This window comes from Enhydra lutris, unplaced genomic scaffold, assembly GCF_002288905.1.
Source record: "Enhydra lutris kenyoni isolate GAN:26980312 unplaced genomic scaffold, ASM228890v2 scaffoldscaffold8, whole genome shotgun sequence".
Taxonomy (NCBI): Eukaryota; Metazoa; Chordata; class Mammalia; order Carnivora; family Mustelidae; genus Enhydra; species Enhydra lutris.
Genome location: NW_019154092.1, coordinates 23,758,231 through 23,773,186, shown reverse-complemented (window position 1 = coordinate 23,773,186; position 14,956 = coordinate 23,758,231).

Here is a 14,956-nt window from a genome sequence, read left to right as displayed (position 1 = left end):
GGAAAAACAGGGATTCCCTCACATTTCTGATGGTTGCCAACTAAAGTTAAAAGTTAAAAAAGTTTATTCCCTTGTATCTCTGATAGGTTGTAAACAATCACAACGCAAAAGAAAAAAAGAAAATAAAAAAAGGAAAAAGGTAGGCTAATATATAAAAACACTTATTTTTGAAGTTACTTTAAATTGTTTTAGATACTTTCTTTAGGAACAACTCTCACTATTTTAAGTTTTCCTTTGATTTTTTTTTCTTTGTGACTAAGGAAAGAAAAGCAACATTGTTAGATTTTCTGCTCCCAGAACAGAAAATGAGGCTCCATAACTAATTTTCAGTGAATACATTTCATATTAATTACCAGTTACTACAGTAAGGGAGGGTTCCCAGTGCTCATATAAGTGCACGGGAGAAAGGAATATATTTCCCTCAGCAGAGAAGGAACGTAAGTCTCTATCTTAATCAGTTCAGGCTGCTATAAGAGAATACCATAGACTGGGTGGCTTATACAACAGACATTTATTTCTCACTCTTCTGGAGACTGGAAAGTCAAAGGTCAAGTCACCAGCAGATTCAGCCTCAGGTGTGGTTCTGTTTCCTGGTTCCTAAGTGGCTGTCTTCTCACTGTAACTTCATAGGGCAGGAGGGGTGAAGGAGCTCTTTGGACTATTTTTCATAAGGGCACTAATCCCATCCACGAGAGCTCCATACTCATGATCTAATCACCTCCCAACAGACAGCCCCACCTCTGACTACCATTATATTGGAGATTAGGTTTCAACATATAAATGTCGGGGGACTCAGACATTCATTCTACAGCAATCTTTGACTTTGGACCACGGCATAGTCACAGCAGACCTAAGTCTTTTCAAAGAAGCACAGCAGGCTCACTATTGCAATTATTCCTAGAAAATTGTGGGGTGAAGAAAAGAGGGAGTATGCTCTCATTATATACCCAGCTTTGGAAGCAGCACCTAGTAACTCAAGGCTCAACTTTTTTAGTGGCGTATTATTCTCTTATCCATTCATTTACTCATTCTTCCATTTACCAGGCATCATGCAAATTATGGAATACAAAAAAAGAATAAAATACTGCCTCATCCTCAAAACCATTATCTAGTAATCCAAGAAACAAATTACACTGAGTTAAGTGAACAATTAAAATTCAATATAATCACAATAAATTTTAAAACAGTATTCTTTTTATCCTTTGCTCCATAGCTTAAACCTAAACTCTACAGGCTTTAGATAAAATATTTACTTAAATAATCTTTAAGTGAGTCACTGAGTGACTTATCCACATGTCAAAATAAAATAACAACAGCAAAACTAAAACAAAACCTATTGAAGATAGAGCTAATTTACCTAATTTATTCAGACTATTTACCTCAATTAGTTGCCTATGAGACAGTCGCACTAAAATCATATTTTTAAGTAACAATTAAATCCCTTCTCAAAAACACTACAAAATGTCCAAAGGGTAAAATAATTCAATGCACTAGATAATTGTCATAGCTTTTAAAGTTGATGTATTTAATACAATAAGAATTTGAAGACATTTAACTATATGCATATCATAATATTAGATACAACAGTAGATACAAAGATAAATAAAACATAATCTCTTCACCTGGCAAGCTTACTTAATAAACCAGCTTTTAAAACCTAAGCAATAATTGAATCCTTTTTTAAAAAAATCACTTGTTTCTGAGAATATGTCCTTTGGACCCCCAGATTTCTAGATACCCCAGGTTGAGGGAAACTGAAGCCCACTAGCATATACAGACAGAGCAATATATGGGAAAGGACTAGAGCTCTAGCCTAGGCAATCATGATTACTACCGACATATCCCAGAGTAACTCTGAATCTTAATTTTTTTTCTTTGTAAAATGGGACTGTTGTCTACCCAATACAACTTTTCAGGTATCTGTGTATTCCTTAAAGCAATGTTGTGTTGAAGATATACTCATTTAACAAATGCAGAACTATAAGCACAAAGTATTTAAATGGCAAGCATAGTCACATATGTGGCAAGTGAAAAAAAAGCTGTTGCTTCTTAACACTAAATATGGAAGGACTTAAAATGATCTCTTCTTTAATAATAAAATGAGAGAACGATGGGAAGTATATTTCATTATTATTACTTCAGTCCTCCTCCTGCTAGTGGTTGACATTGCGTTTTGGGGAAAGACTCATGTCTACTTCCTTTTGTGAATGTGTTTACATGCCCCTCACTAAGCTGCTGTAACAAAAGATCTCAAAATACAGGGACTAAAGAAGTTAATGTATTTCTTCTTAACGTAACAGCTCAGAGGTACATAGTCCAAGCCATAGAAATAAATCTGCCCATCCTCAATATGTAGCTTCCATCTCAGGTTCAAGCTCCCCTATGTCTGAGCCATCGGAATGGAGAAAGGAAACAGGAGAGTGTGTGATCAATTTGTGTGTGTGTGTGTGAGAGAGAGAGAGACACCAGTCTTTTAAGGGTAAAGTGAAAGAGTCTTAAACATAACTTCTGCACATATCTCATTGATAAAATTGGTAAAAACTTGGACCATAGAAAGGTGCAAAAGATACTGGAAAACAGAGTGTCTTCTAAGGCTGGCTTCATGAAGGAGGATAAGGCCATTACAGTGAAATAATGGAAAAATGGATATTAGCATGAGAATTCTGCCACATTAATCATTACTAAATGCCTGGGAGGTGTAGTTATTATACTAGATCCTTTGAAGTTTATAAAGTGGCATGGCAATAAACTGTTGTAGCTGAACTTTGTTTGGGCAAGAATTCTAGTTTTCATGTTAAGAAATCAGTACAGTTTTGCCCCATCTTAATCTAATATTAAAGAATCATGAAGTGAAAAATTCAGACATGTCTCATGAATAATATTAAGCTAATGTCGTTTCTTCTCCACAATGAGATGAAGACCCTTACGGATGGTGGAAGTTTATTGGAATACTGAGGTCTTCTGGGATACATTAATGAAGATAAATACAGATTTAAATTGTGTTTAATAGTTCTACACTGATCAAATATTCCTAAGCAATGGACAAGCCATGTGCTTTTCCGCAGGATGCAGGATATGCTGCCTTTCCTTGGCACTCGATCCTTCAGCACTGGCCTGTCTGCCTGTCTGAGCAGATTGTTCCCGCTGCTTTTACTACCTATTTGCTAATCTTATGAGTTAGAGCTCATTTCTCCAAAGTGTGGTCGCTTCAGGGTGTAGGAACCAGCAAGACTGTAGAATTTTATAGAATTTATGTCAATTGATAGGTCATTTTAGGCTGCTGGGAATTTTAGAATATATTAGGATATTTATTAATATTTGAAAGAATTCGGAGTGCCATTTTTACTGCTCAACAAAATAGTATATTCTGGCCTCATTATGTCTTATACAAAGATGAATGCCATGATTATAGTATTTGGCTTCTTTTAAAAGTCTGAGTTAAAAAGGCAACAATGGTTAAAACTTATTTTGCCTTTTCCTTAATTTAAAATATTACCTTTATTCTATCTCTTAAGTCCTTTCTGATACCTGTGCTATTCATTAAGAACATGGACAAAAATTGATTTTTACTCTCTTTGATTATTACTGTACATTGTTATAATATTGCCTTTGAAATTATCTAGGGAGGAGATTTATATGGTATGGTAAGATATAGCTATTAAATAAATTAAATATTTGCACAATAAATTGACACTAATGCAAAACAATGATTGAAAAGAAAATACATCTCCCTTAATTCACAATTTCTTCAACCAATTAAATGTGTGACCTTTGGGGATTTACATATCCACTACGTTTTCTTTCCTCTTCTGTTCACCAGAGATGATAACATATATTTTGATTATCTTAAGGTAGTATTCAGATAATCAACAGAAATAATGTATATTCATTGGCTTTAAATTTACAGTAAATATTGACTGAACGAATGTTATCTATTGAACACTGTATTAATCAAGTTTAAAATGTTTATCATTCAAATACCTTTGTTGTGTTTACCAAAGCATGATCCAAAAAATTTTAGTTCTAAGGCCTATTAATAGCTATTATGGAAAAGAAAAAAAATAAATAAATAAACAACTATGGGCTCAAATAATTTGGAAAAATTGTGTTAGTTCAAGTTAAACAACTTTCTTTAAGTTAGTTTATCTTAGCACTTTTAATATATTAATGTGACTGGGGAGTCTCCAAGATAATATAGTAGGCAGAATTTTCCCTTCTTATTTCAAAGGAAACCTCGTAGGACTATTGTTCTTTTGATCAAACTTTAGGAAAATTTTGTTTTATCATGAACTCAAGCTAATTTACATAAAATATAATACATCTTGGGAGAATCTTGGGAGAGATGGAAGTGATTTGAAGATAAGACTTAAATATCCCTTAACCTATTCACATATCATCATCCACTTTCACTATTTAAAATTTTAATTTTTTCCAACTCTGATTTTAAAAATAATTATCTCCTTTAATTTCTGTATTATTTTCTTATCTTTCCTTTCTCTCATGCATTTTCCTTACTGGGAATTTAAAAGTAAAAGTGCTTTCTTTGAGAAATTAATATTCTCCTGCCTTATTACAAACTCCCTAACATCTTTTCAATAAAATAAGCATAAGAAAGAGAGAAAAGTATGTTTCATATCAGGAAACTCTAAAGTCATAAAAATCATAGAATAATGTAGGCATCAAAAATTTGGATCATGGGGATCTTGAGATAAGTTACAGAACAATATTCTATTTTGCCACAAATTCAATTCTTCAAGGAAAATATGAGATCAGAAGGAGGGAAAAGCTACATGCATTGCTGGGCAAAGGCTTATGTCCTCCAATATACTGCCAAGGACGTGGAGCACACCTGGAGACTACAATGGAATTGAAGCCAGCCCGTACCTGCTAGGTACCTACTTTTGTATGAGCTCACAAACACTATCTCAATGGGCTCCATAAATAAAAATCACAGCAAGAGTACAAAAGCTTATCTAACAATAACTATTATGTGTTCTGGAATGAGACAACCATAATCTCTCGAATAGTAGACCAGAAGTCATCTGACAATTTTTGTGGAATGCCAAAGGGACTTTGGCCAAAACCTCTAAGGTGCTGTTACCACAAAACCAATCAGGGGAGAGTGTTTTTCCAGCTTAGACATAGAATTAATGCTGTCAAATCCTCCTCTTTCCTGCGAAAGTTTAGGATGGAGGGATAGATACAATTACACAGTTCTCTGACAAACTGCTTCCAAATTTCCATTCTAAGTTATTCCATGCTTTCATGATACCTACAATTATAGAAACATAGGATTGCATTAGTGACTTTGTAACAGGCAAAACAAATAGCCACTGGTCAATGTTTTTTTGAGTATAGCTGCCCTTGTCAATTCTTATCTTCTCTGACCTTTAATAGTATTTGATATTGTTAAATTTCCACCTACTTGATGAAACATTTTACCCTATAAACTTCCCTAAAATTTATTTCTTTTTCCACTTTCTTTCCCTCTCTTTAATATTTTTGTTAGTTTGTTTGTTTGTTTTGGGTCCTTAGGTACAAAGGTTTGAGTTCATTACATTGCTCTTATTGTTCACATTTAAAACATTTTTCCCCTTTGAGGGATTTATCTATTATGCATGTAAGCATATTCACATGTAGATTAATATTCATATATTGTTTTATATCTTTTTATCTCTGTTCCCCATTCACATTCTCTTTAACTTCCATAGACAATTGTTTTAATGTATTAATTGTTCATTGAATGTATACGTATTCTTCTAAAATATGTAGCTTGACTCATTTGTTATGTTTTGAATTTACTTAACTAATATTGTGTTAGACAGCTTATACTGCATTTCTTTCCTTCTTTTTTAAAAATTTTTTAAAAGAGAGAGTCTACCAGTGGGATGGAGGTAGGGGCAGAGAGAAAGGGAGAGAATCTTGAGCTGAGGTAGAGCTTGCGGGGCTCAACCTCAAGACCCTGTGAGATCACAACCTGTGCAAAAACCTAAAACCAAGAGTTAGAGGCTCACCCTATGGTGTCCCCAGATACCCCATGTATTTCTTTCTTTCAATCAATTATTTCAAATCCAAATATGAGTTTCATCTAACTACAATGAGGCATTCTGCAAAGTAACAGTCAGCTTTTAAGAGGTTGCACTCAAAGAAAACACATGACCTGAATTCTAGTGACTTATAAAAACAAAAGTTTAATTCTTATTTGCATTATATGTTGTTTGTGCCTCTGTTCTATATACTCTTCACAACAGGATCTAGGTGAAGGAAGAGCTCCTATCTACAAAAGAGCCATTCCTGTGACAGAAGAAAAAGAGACACAGGAGACCCATGTTCTGGTTCTTAAAGCTTCTGCTTAGAGAAGGTACATGCCATTTCCACTCATATTTCAATGGCCAACATAAGTTACATTTCCAAGTGTGATGAGGATTGGGTAGGGAATATAATCTTTTTGCAGGATGCACCCAATGAGGAGGATCTTATGAGTAGTACAGTGAGTATTTTAACAATAGTGCATCTGCCACACATGCTATGTACTTCTCATACTATCCATTGCCTCACGTTTTTGGTCTTAGTTTGTTTCGAACCCCTCACTTTCACAGATAACAATTTGATAAATATCCCCTATTTGTCCCATAAGTATCAGGCAAACATTTATCTGGAATATAAACTCTGAAGTATAATTACTAAATTATAAACATATACTTGAACTGAGGGAAAACAGAGATTACTCTGCAAAAAGACTATAAGTGTTTATACTTTCAATATTAGTACATAAAATCACCTGATGCTCTGTATGGCAAGCATAATTATTCATTATTCAACTTTACAATGTTTGAAAATTTGATAAACAATTGTTTTAATGTGTATTTTTTCTTATCTCCAGTGATTTTAGGTACTTAAAATATAAGTATAAATGTTTCTTATATTTTTTATGTCATTTTTCTCATCCATCATATCCCAATATCTCTATGAATAATTTTGTTGTTTCTCCAGGTTTTATCTTTAGGACTTTTTGTTTTATCTCCTAAATATCTGCAGAAGTGTCTCATTCTACTCATCTGTCTTCAGCATCCATTTATACACATATAGCCCTCTTGTTTATTTCTTTTTTTTTTTTTTTTTTTTTTTGCTCCCAGCTGTTATCAATCTCTTCACTCATGGGTTGTTGAGTACCAATAGGTCATCCTAACAGGTCTCTTTATCTCCAGGACTCTGGTTATAATCTCCCCTGTTTGTGCCTGATCTTATATATACCACTTCCCTCTGATGATGGAGGGCTGCTATAGATGTGCAGCTCTATGGGTTAGTGGGTCAGAAGCATTCAGTTCATGATGGGAAGCTCAGGTCACATGTTAACTTGATGGCCCATGGCTAAGTATTCAGGCTCTACTAAGGCCCAGTGGAATTCAAATATGATTTCTCAAAAGGAGGGTAGTGGCAGGCTTTTCCCCCAAAATTCTAAGGGCCTGCATTGTGATTCATATGCAAGGACCCACCAAAGGCTTCAAACAGTGTCCTTATCTGCCACCAACACTTTAAACGACTTTGGATCTTCCAGATATACGACCCAAGTGGCAGAACTGCTCACATAGCAGTCAAGACCCATCATAGAATCCTCTCTTTTTCTGGACCCCATTGGAAACTAACAGCTTTATGGGTCACTGAGGTAAATAGGACAGAGTAACACACACATATAAGGAATATGTTGCCTCAAAAATCCAGAGAGGTCCATTAAACATTGTGACTCTTTTTTGGTTGTAGGAGAGATCAGATACAATAAGTTATTCTTCAACTTAGAAATGTTATCTTCACACACCCAACATCACTGGACCCCTAGACATTTTACTGAGGTGCAAGGCCTCTAAGTTTTTGTAGATTTTTCTCCCCCAACCCTCAACATGTAAATATTTTTCCAGTAAGTTTAGAGTAGTTGTGGCTTCTTCCTCAGTAAGTCCAAGGATATGGACCAATGTGTTATCTTGGGGAAATAGACAATCAACACCCCTGTAAACTAAATTTTGACATAGGACTAGAGAATCAGTGTTATACACTGAACTTTGTCCTCTAAAATCCTTATGTTGAAGCTCTAATCTCCAACATGATTGTATTTGGAGATATGGCCTTTAAGGAAGTCATTAAGGTTACATAATGTCTTAAAGGTGAGGTTCTTATTCAATAAGGCTGGTGTCCTTATAAGGAGAGAGAGAGATATACCAGGGATGCATAAGCACTTGGAAGGGGCCATCTGAAGACACAGTGAGGAGGCAGCATTGGCAAGCCAGGGAAAGAGATCTCAAGAGTACCAAACCTGCTGACACCCTGACTGCCAGCTTTCAGAACCACGAGAAAATGAATTTCTATTGTTTAAGCCACACAATCTGTGGTATATATATATATAAATGTCAGCTATAGCAGACCAATACAGTTAACATACTCCTTGGGTAGAAGAATGAAGGATTCTTGACCTTGTCATCTGGCAGGAAATTGTTTTGGTGGTCTCAAATTAACAGGCATAGAGAACAAAGCGTTTGTGAGATCAATGGCTGTGTATCAGTTACTAGAGGATGTGTTAATTTGTTCAAGAAACAAAACCACATCTGGCACAGCAGTTTCAAATGGAGTCACCACCTATTTAAGCCTTTGCTAATCCACTGTTGCTCTCCAGGATATATCTGTATTCCTCACAGGCCAAATGGGCAAGTCTCCCTCATCTTTCAAGTCCTTAATGGTGGCACTAAAGTCTTCAGTCCTTCCAGGAATTAGCTATTGCTTTTGGTTTACTATTAACCTAGGTAAAGGCAGTTTCAATGGCTTCCATTTAGCATTTCTCAATATAGCAGTCCTCACTCCATAGGTCAAGGAATTGATGTTTGGGTTCTGCCACCTATTGAGTGTGTCTATTCTAAATACTTATTTTGGAATAAGGAAAATAACCACAGGATATGGTTGGGGACCACTGAGCTCACTGTGAAGCAGACATCATCTAAAACTCCATCGATCATCTGACCACTATAAACCCCTTCTTTGACTGGTGAACCATAGTGACATCTGGGGTTGTGAGAAATTAGTGTCAGTTCAGAACCAGGGTCTAGTAGTTTCTGAAATGTCTAAATATGTCCTTTTCCCCAATGCACAGTTACCCTAGTAAAAGGACATCAGTCCTTTTGAGAAAGACTGGGAGAAATATTAACAGGATAAATTTTTGTCAGTGTATCAGAGACCTTCCTCAAGGAGACCTGATCTCCCCATTCATTCAACGTGTTATGGGTCTGTAAATTGGCTCATGTCTTGGAATGGATTAATGGGGTCATGACTATGTTTTTTATTATTCAGGTTAGACTTTTGTTCACTTAACCTAAAACTCTTTTACTTATATATATCAAGTCAAATTTTAGTAGCCTTCCTATCAATTTCACTTTTAGGAATAACCCGATCAACTAACCAATGACATAATTCTGCCTGACTCATATTATTTTGATTGATGCTTTGACTCTGCTGTCCCATTCCAGTAACTATATCTACCTTGCCTTTTGCTGTTGAGTGCCACCACTTGGCCCCTGCTACCCTTGGATCCAATTACTACTTTCACTGCATTTAAGTTTCCCAATTCAGTGACCACAGTTCTCACTGTAAGATCTGACTTACAGAGTGCCATGGGAGGAATGTTTAAAATTCATTTTTTGTAGTCATGGTGAAATGTGTATCTTCTAAATCCTCTCAGGGGGGTGAGTAGGTCTTAAATGACAAATCTATTCTAACATTCCAATCTCCCTGCATTTTTGAATCCCTTCCTTGACAGAAAGCCAAGGCAATTCTGGCATTTCTAAACCATTTGCTATGGGGTTACCTTTTGCTTCATGTTTCAGTCAACCAATGAAGCAGTTAGAGACTTTTCTAACTCCCTGAGCTGGAATATTAAATGCAGAATCCCTGCTTAGTGGGCTCATATCAATAAATTTAGCCTGATTTAACTTTCTTTCTTCCAACACTATGCTACACCCTTAATATTCATTCCTGTACATTCTCTGAATTTCTGTTTGTATAAATTAGAAAATTCAAGTTATTATTTTGGAGTGTAGCACACCCCATTATAGGTCCCACATTGTACCCCACTCAGGGGCCTGCTGGGACTTGAATCTAGTTGTAGGTCCAGTAGCAAAGATGCATTGTGGAGATGAGTTCTGAAGAGAATCAGAAATCTCTTGTAAGACAACAGCTTCCGGGGAGGCCATCACAGTTTCCTCAGGCAACGCAAGGTTAACTCTCTCAAAGGAGGTTGGTAAGGCAACTTCTCCTGACAAAGAAAACTCATCAGCATTTAGGAGCTCTGCATCCCCAGCTTCATCAGGTTCTTACACATCCCAGTTCTAACTCTGAGGATCCTATTCCTTCCCTATCAATGCCCTCGCTTTATAAAAGTAGATACCCTGTGAGGCTGGGAATTTAAACTGGATTTATAATTTAGCCACTTAATAGTTTACGGCTTTGGATTTGATTTTCAGCAATCTCAGCCCTATGTCTACAGTGATAAAGGTCTTTTTCAGGCCACATGGAAACTTTCAGGTCATTTATGTTGTACTTGAGCTAGGAATTCTAATTCCTGACTACATCCTTCTTACCACTTTGTTCAGAAATATTAGGAGCAACTAGCAATCTTATTTTTTAGTTTGACAAAAATGTTCAAAAATATAAAATACACTGTCACCCAGATCCTTGCTTCTTAAAAGTGTTTGATTAGGAGTGTCCAATGGTGGTGGGGTTCCTGCATGGCTCTATTGGTTGAGTCTAACTCTTGATTTTGTATCAGGTCATGATTCTAAGGCTCTGCACTGGGCACGGAGCTTGCTTAAGATTCTCTCTTTCCTCTCTCTCTGTCCCTTCCTCCACCCCTTAAAAAAAAAAAAGTGTCCAGTGGTATAAGTAAGAGCTTCTCTCCTTTGCCAAGTCCTGCCACGGATTATCAATACATTAGTATATTTACATCTGATAAAATTAGATAGCCATCCTGAAGCCCCATAATCAATTCAGAAAACCCATCCCTAAATTTTTATTGCTCTAGAACCACTCTCTGTACCAAAACCTGTATTAGTCAGGGATCTACAGAGAAACAGAATCAGTAAGATGTGTGTGTATGTATGTGTGTGTATGTGTGCATATATAGGGTTTTATTATAAGGAATTGGCTTGTATGATTATGGAGCCTGGTGAATTCTAAATCTGCAGGTGGGCCAACAGGCTGGAGAGCAAGAAGAGCTATTGTTATGGTATGTGTGTGAAGGATGACAAGCTGTTGTGAAAACCAGGAAGACCTGATGTTGCAGACGAAGTCCAAAGACAGTCTTCTGGAAAATTCTCTCTTGCTCAGAAGAATTCAGACTTTTTTTTTTTTTATTCAAATATTTGATTCGATGAGTACCACCCATATTATAGAGGGCAATCTGTTTCAGCTGAAGTGCACTGACTAAAACATAGAGACCATGATCTTAGATTTGACAATAGACTCTTAGATAAGACACCAGAAAACACAAGCATCTAAAGAAAACATAAATGAGCTGGACATCATCAAATTTAGTAACTTTAGTGTTTCAAAAGATAACATGAAAGAAAACCCACAGAATGAGAGAAAATATTTATAAATCATATATCTGATAAGGCATTTATATCAAGAATATATATCAACTTCTTATAACTCAGTAAAAAGACAACATAATTTAAACATGAACAAGGGTTCTGAATCAATATTTCTCCAAAGAAGGTATATAGATGACCAATAAGGATATGAAATGATACTAGACATCACTAGTCATTAGGGAAAAAGAGATCAAAACTACACTGAGATATGACTTCACACCCACTAGGATGGCTAGACTCAAGAATATAGAAGTGAGAAGTATTGGTGAGCCCACAGAGAAATGGAACCCCCAGGACACTGCTCATGAAAATGTAAAATAATTCTTTTGGAAAACAGTATGTCAGTTCCTTCAACATGGAGTTACCAATGATCTGGTAATTTTACATCCAGGTATTTATCCGAAAGAAATGAATATATATGTATATGTAGAAACAGATACACAAATGTAGATAGCAGCATTATTCATCATATTTGAAAAGTGGAAACAAGCTAAGTGTCCATTAACTGATGAATGAATAAATAAAATATACCAAACCATGACATGAATGGATATTAAAAACACGTCAAGTGAAAGACCCCAGTGGAAAAGACCACATATTATATGATTCCATTCACATGAAATGTTTAGAATAGACAAGTCTATATAGATTTAAAGTGGATTAGTGGTTGCCCAGGGCTGCTGAGAAAGGAAATGGATGGTAACAGCAAAAGAGTCCTCAGTTTCTTTTTGGAAAAACGAAAATATTCTAAAATTGTTTCTGGTGATAGATGCACAATTCTTACTATACTAAAGCTATTGAATTGTAAACTTTAACTAGGTGAAGTATATGGTATATGAATTTTATAGTAAGGTGTTAAAAATACTTAAAAACTATCTAAGTTCCAATGAGAAATCATAAAGAAAGGTTTAAAATATTTTGAATTTTATGTAAATAAAATACAAAGTGTATTTCAGATTATTAGTTATACATTATGTTTGTATAATATATATGGTCTTTTAGAGAGAAAATTACACCTTAAATGTTTACATGAGATAAGAAGAAAGGTTTTTAAGGAGGGCACATATTGCATGGAGCACTGGGTGTGGTGCACAAACAATGAATCTTGGAACATTGGAAAAATAAAATTAAATTTAAAAAAAGTGAAAAGAAAAAAAGAAGAAACGTTCAAAATCAAGATCTAATTTTCCAATTAAGAAGTTGAGTAGGGGGGCATCTGGGTGGCTCAGTGGGTTAAAGCCTCTGCCTTTGGATCAGGTCATGATTCCAGGGTCCTGGGATTGAGCCCCACATGGGGGCTCAGCTAGGAACCTGCTTCCCTCTCTCTCTCTCTCTGCCTGCCTCTCTGCCTACTTGTGATCTCTGTCTGTCAAATAAAAAAAAAAAAAAAAAAAAAGAAGTTGAGTAGGGATGCCTGGTTGGCTCAGTCAGTTAAGTGTCTGCCTTCAGCTTAGGTCATGATTCGTGGGTCCTGGGATTGAATTCCACTTTGGGCTCCTTGGTCAGTGGGGAGCCAGCTTCTCCCTCTTCCTGCTGCTCCCCCGCTTGTGTTCTCTCTTTCTGGTAAATAAATAAATAAATACAATGTTAAAAAAAAAAAACCAAAAAAGGGAGAGACAAGATGGCGGGGAAGTAGGAGGAGGCGCCATTTCAACCTGTACCCTAAAGTGAGCTGATTACCTACCAAAGAACTCCAATCACCCATGAAATCAGCCTGAGATCAGAATTATACACATCTGGATCTCTACAAGGGCAGAAGACGCCAGTGGGCAGGTAAAGCTGAGTGGGAACATCGGACTGATATCGGGAGATAATCAAAAGGGGAAGGGAGCCACCAGAGGCGACCCACTGGAAAGTAATACATCAATACGACAGTGCCCTGTGTCTGGGGACCAACATTAACTTGGAGTCTGGTAGAAAGCACTCAAAAAGAGCAAAAGATCGTGGGGGAAAAGTGTGGGAATCGGGGTGGTTAGGGACAGGGGCTTAAGTCCCTGGACCCAGGACAGCCACCCCTGGCACTAAGCCAGAGAGAGTGCAGTGGAGAAACCAGGTCTTGGTCCCTGAGCTGCCAGCGAGCCTGAGAGTGTGTGGGGTCCGGCTCCCATGAGGGGCTCAAAGCCTCACCAGCAGGCAGAAGCACAGCCTTTTTGCAGTCCCCACGTGAGTGCCTTGCCATGCTATCAGAGCCTGGGTCAGGCCCCACACCATCCCCTGAGAGACGTGCACGCAGGCACCAGCCTGGTGCTCTTGGACCCAGAAAGACCAGGCACTCCCAGCCCGGGCCAGCGGGAAAATCTCAGTGTGTGATCGCTGCTTGGAACCTCTCTGGCAGTCCGGAGCTGCCCAGACAGCCACCGCTGTCATGATTTTGGGGACAAGCAGGAGTTCCTGTGTCCCCAGGGACCGTGACTTGAATGTGCTCTGCCAGCGGCCGAGGGGGAACTTATGTGCTCTGAAGTACCCAGAGGGGAACAGACTGAGGCTTCTCTCTGAGAGGGAGGTCTGGGAGCAGTCTGCTTTCCTCTAAACCTCCAAAAACCATCAAAAGCTGTCAAGGCAAGAGAAAAAAAAAAAAAAAAAACAAAACGAACAAACAAACATAAAAACCTCCAGAGAACAAAAGCCTGAAAAACCGGTTTCCTCAGAGCCCACCCTCTTGAGGGGGGCGGGAGGACTTAACTCAGGGAATATGGTCTGAAAACCCATGTGGAGTGCCCCTCCCCCAGAAAGCCAACCAGAAAAAAAAAAAAAAAAAAGATGACAAGAGAACAACCACCACTACTTCATAGATACAAGTTTTATTTTTAATTCATTGCCACTATTCTGGTTCATTTTTTTTATATAGATAATTTTTTTAACCTATTTACCACCACAGTGAGATGTCCAGTACATCAAATTCCATAATAACGTTTTAACCTGAACTTTTTGATACATATACCTGTGTTTTTCCTTTGCTTTTCTATTTTTTAATTTTTTTAAATTTTAGTTTAGTTTGGTTTAGTTTATTCTATTTTATTTTTATTTTTTAATATTCATATAGAGTTAAACTTCAAGGTAATCCCTTTTCCCCAATCAATACTAAGCCTATAGGTAAACCAGTTTTTAATCCCCCTTTACCTTAGGAAAGTTGAGTCCTTTAACAAAGACATCAAGATACATCCAGGAAGAATCAAAATAAACTTCCTCGCCCACACTGAAAATTTATAACTACTCTCCCATCTTTTTCTTCCGCCAGTGTTTCTGTGTATTTGTGTTTGTCCTGATAGTATATAAGTCATACTTGGGGTTCTTTTTGACGAGGTTCTTTTTTTTTTTTTTTTTTT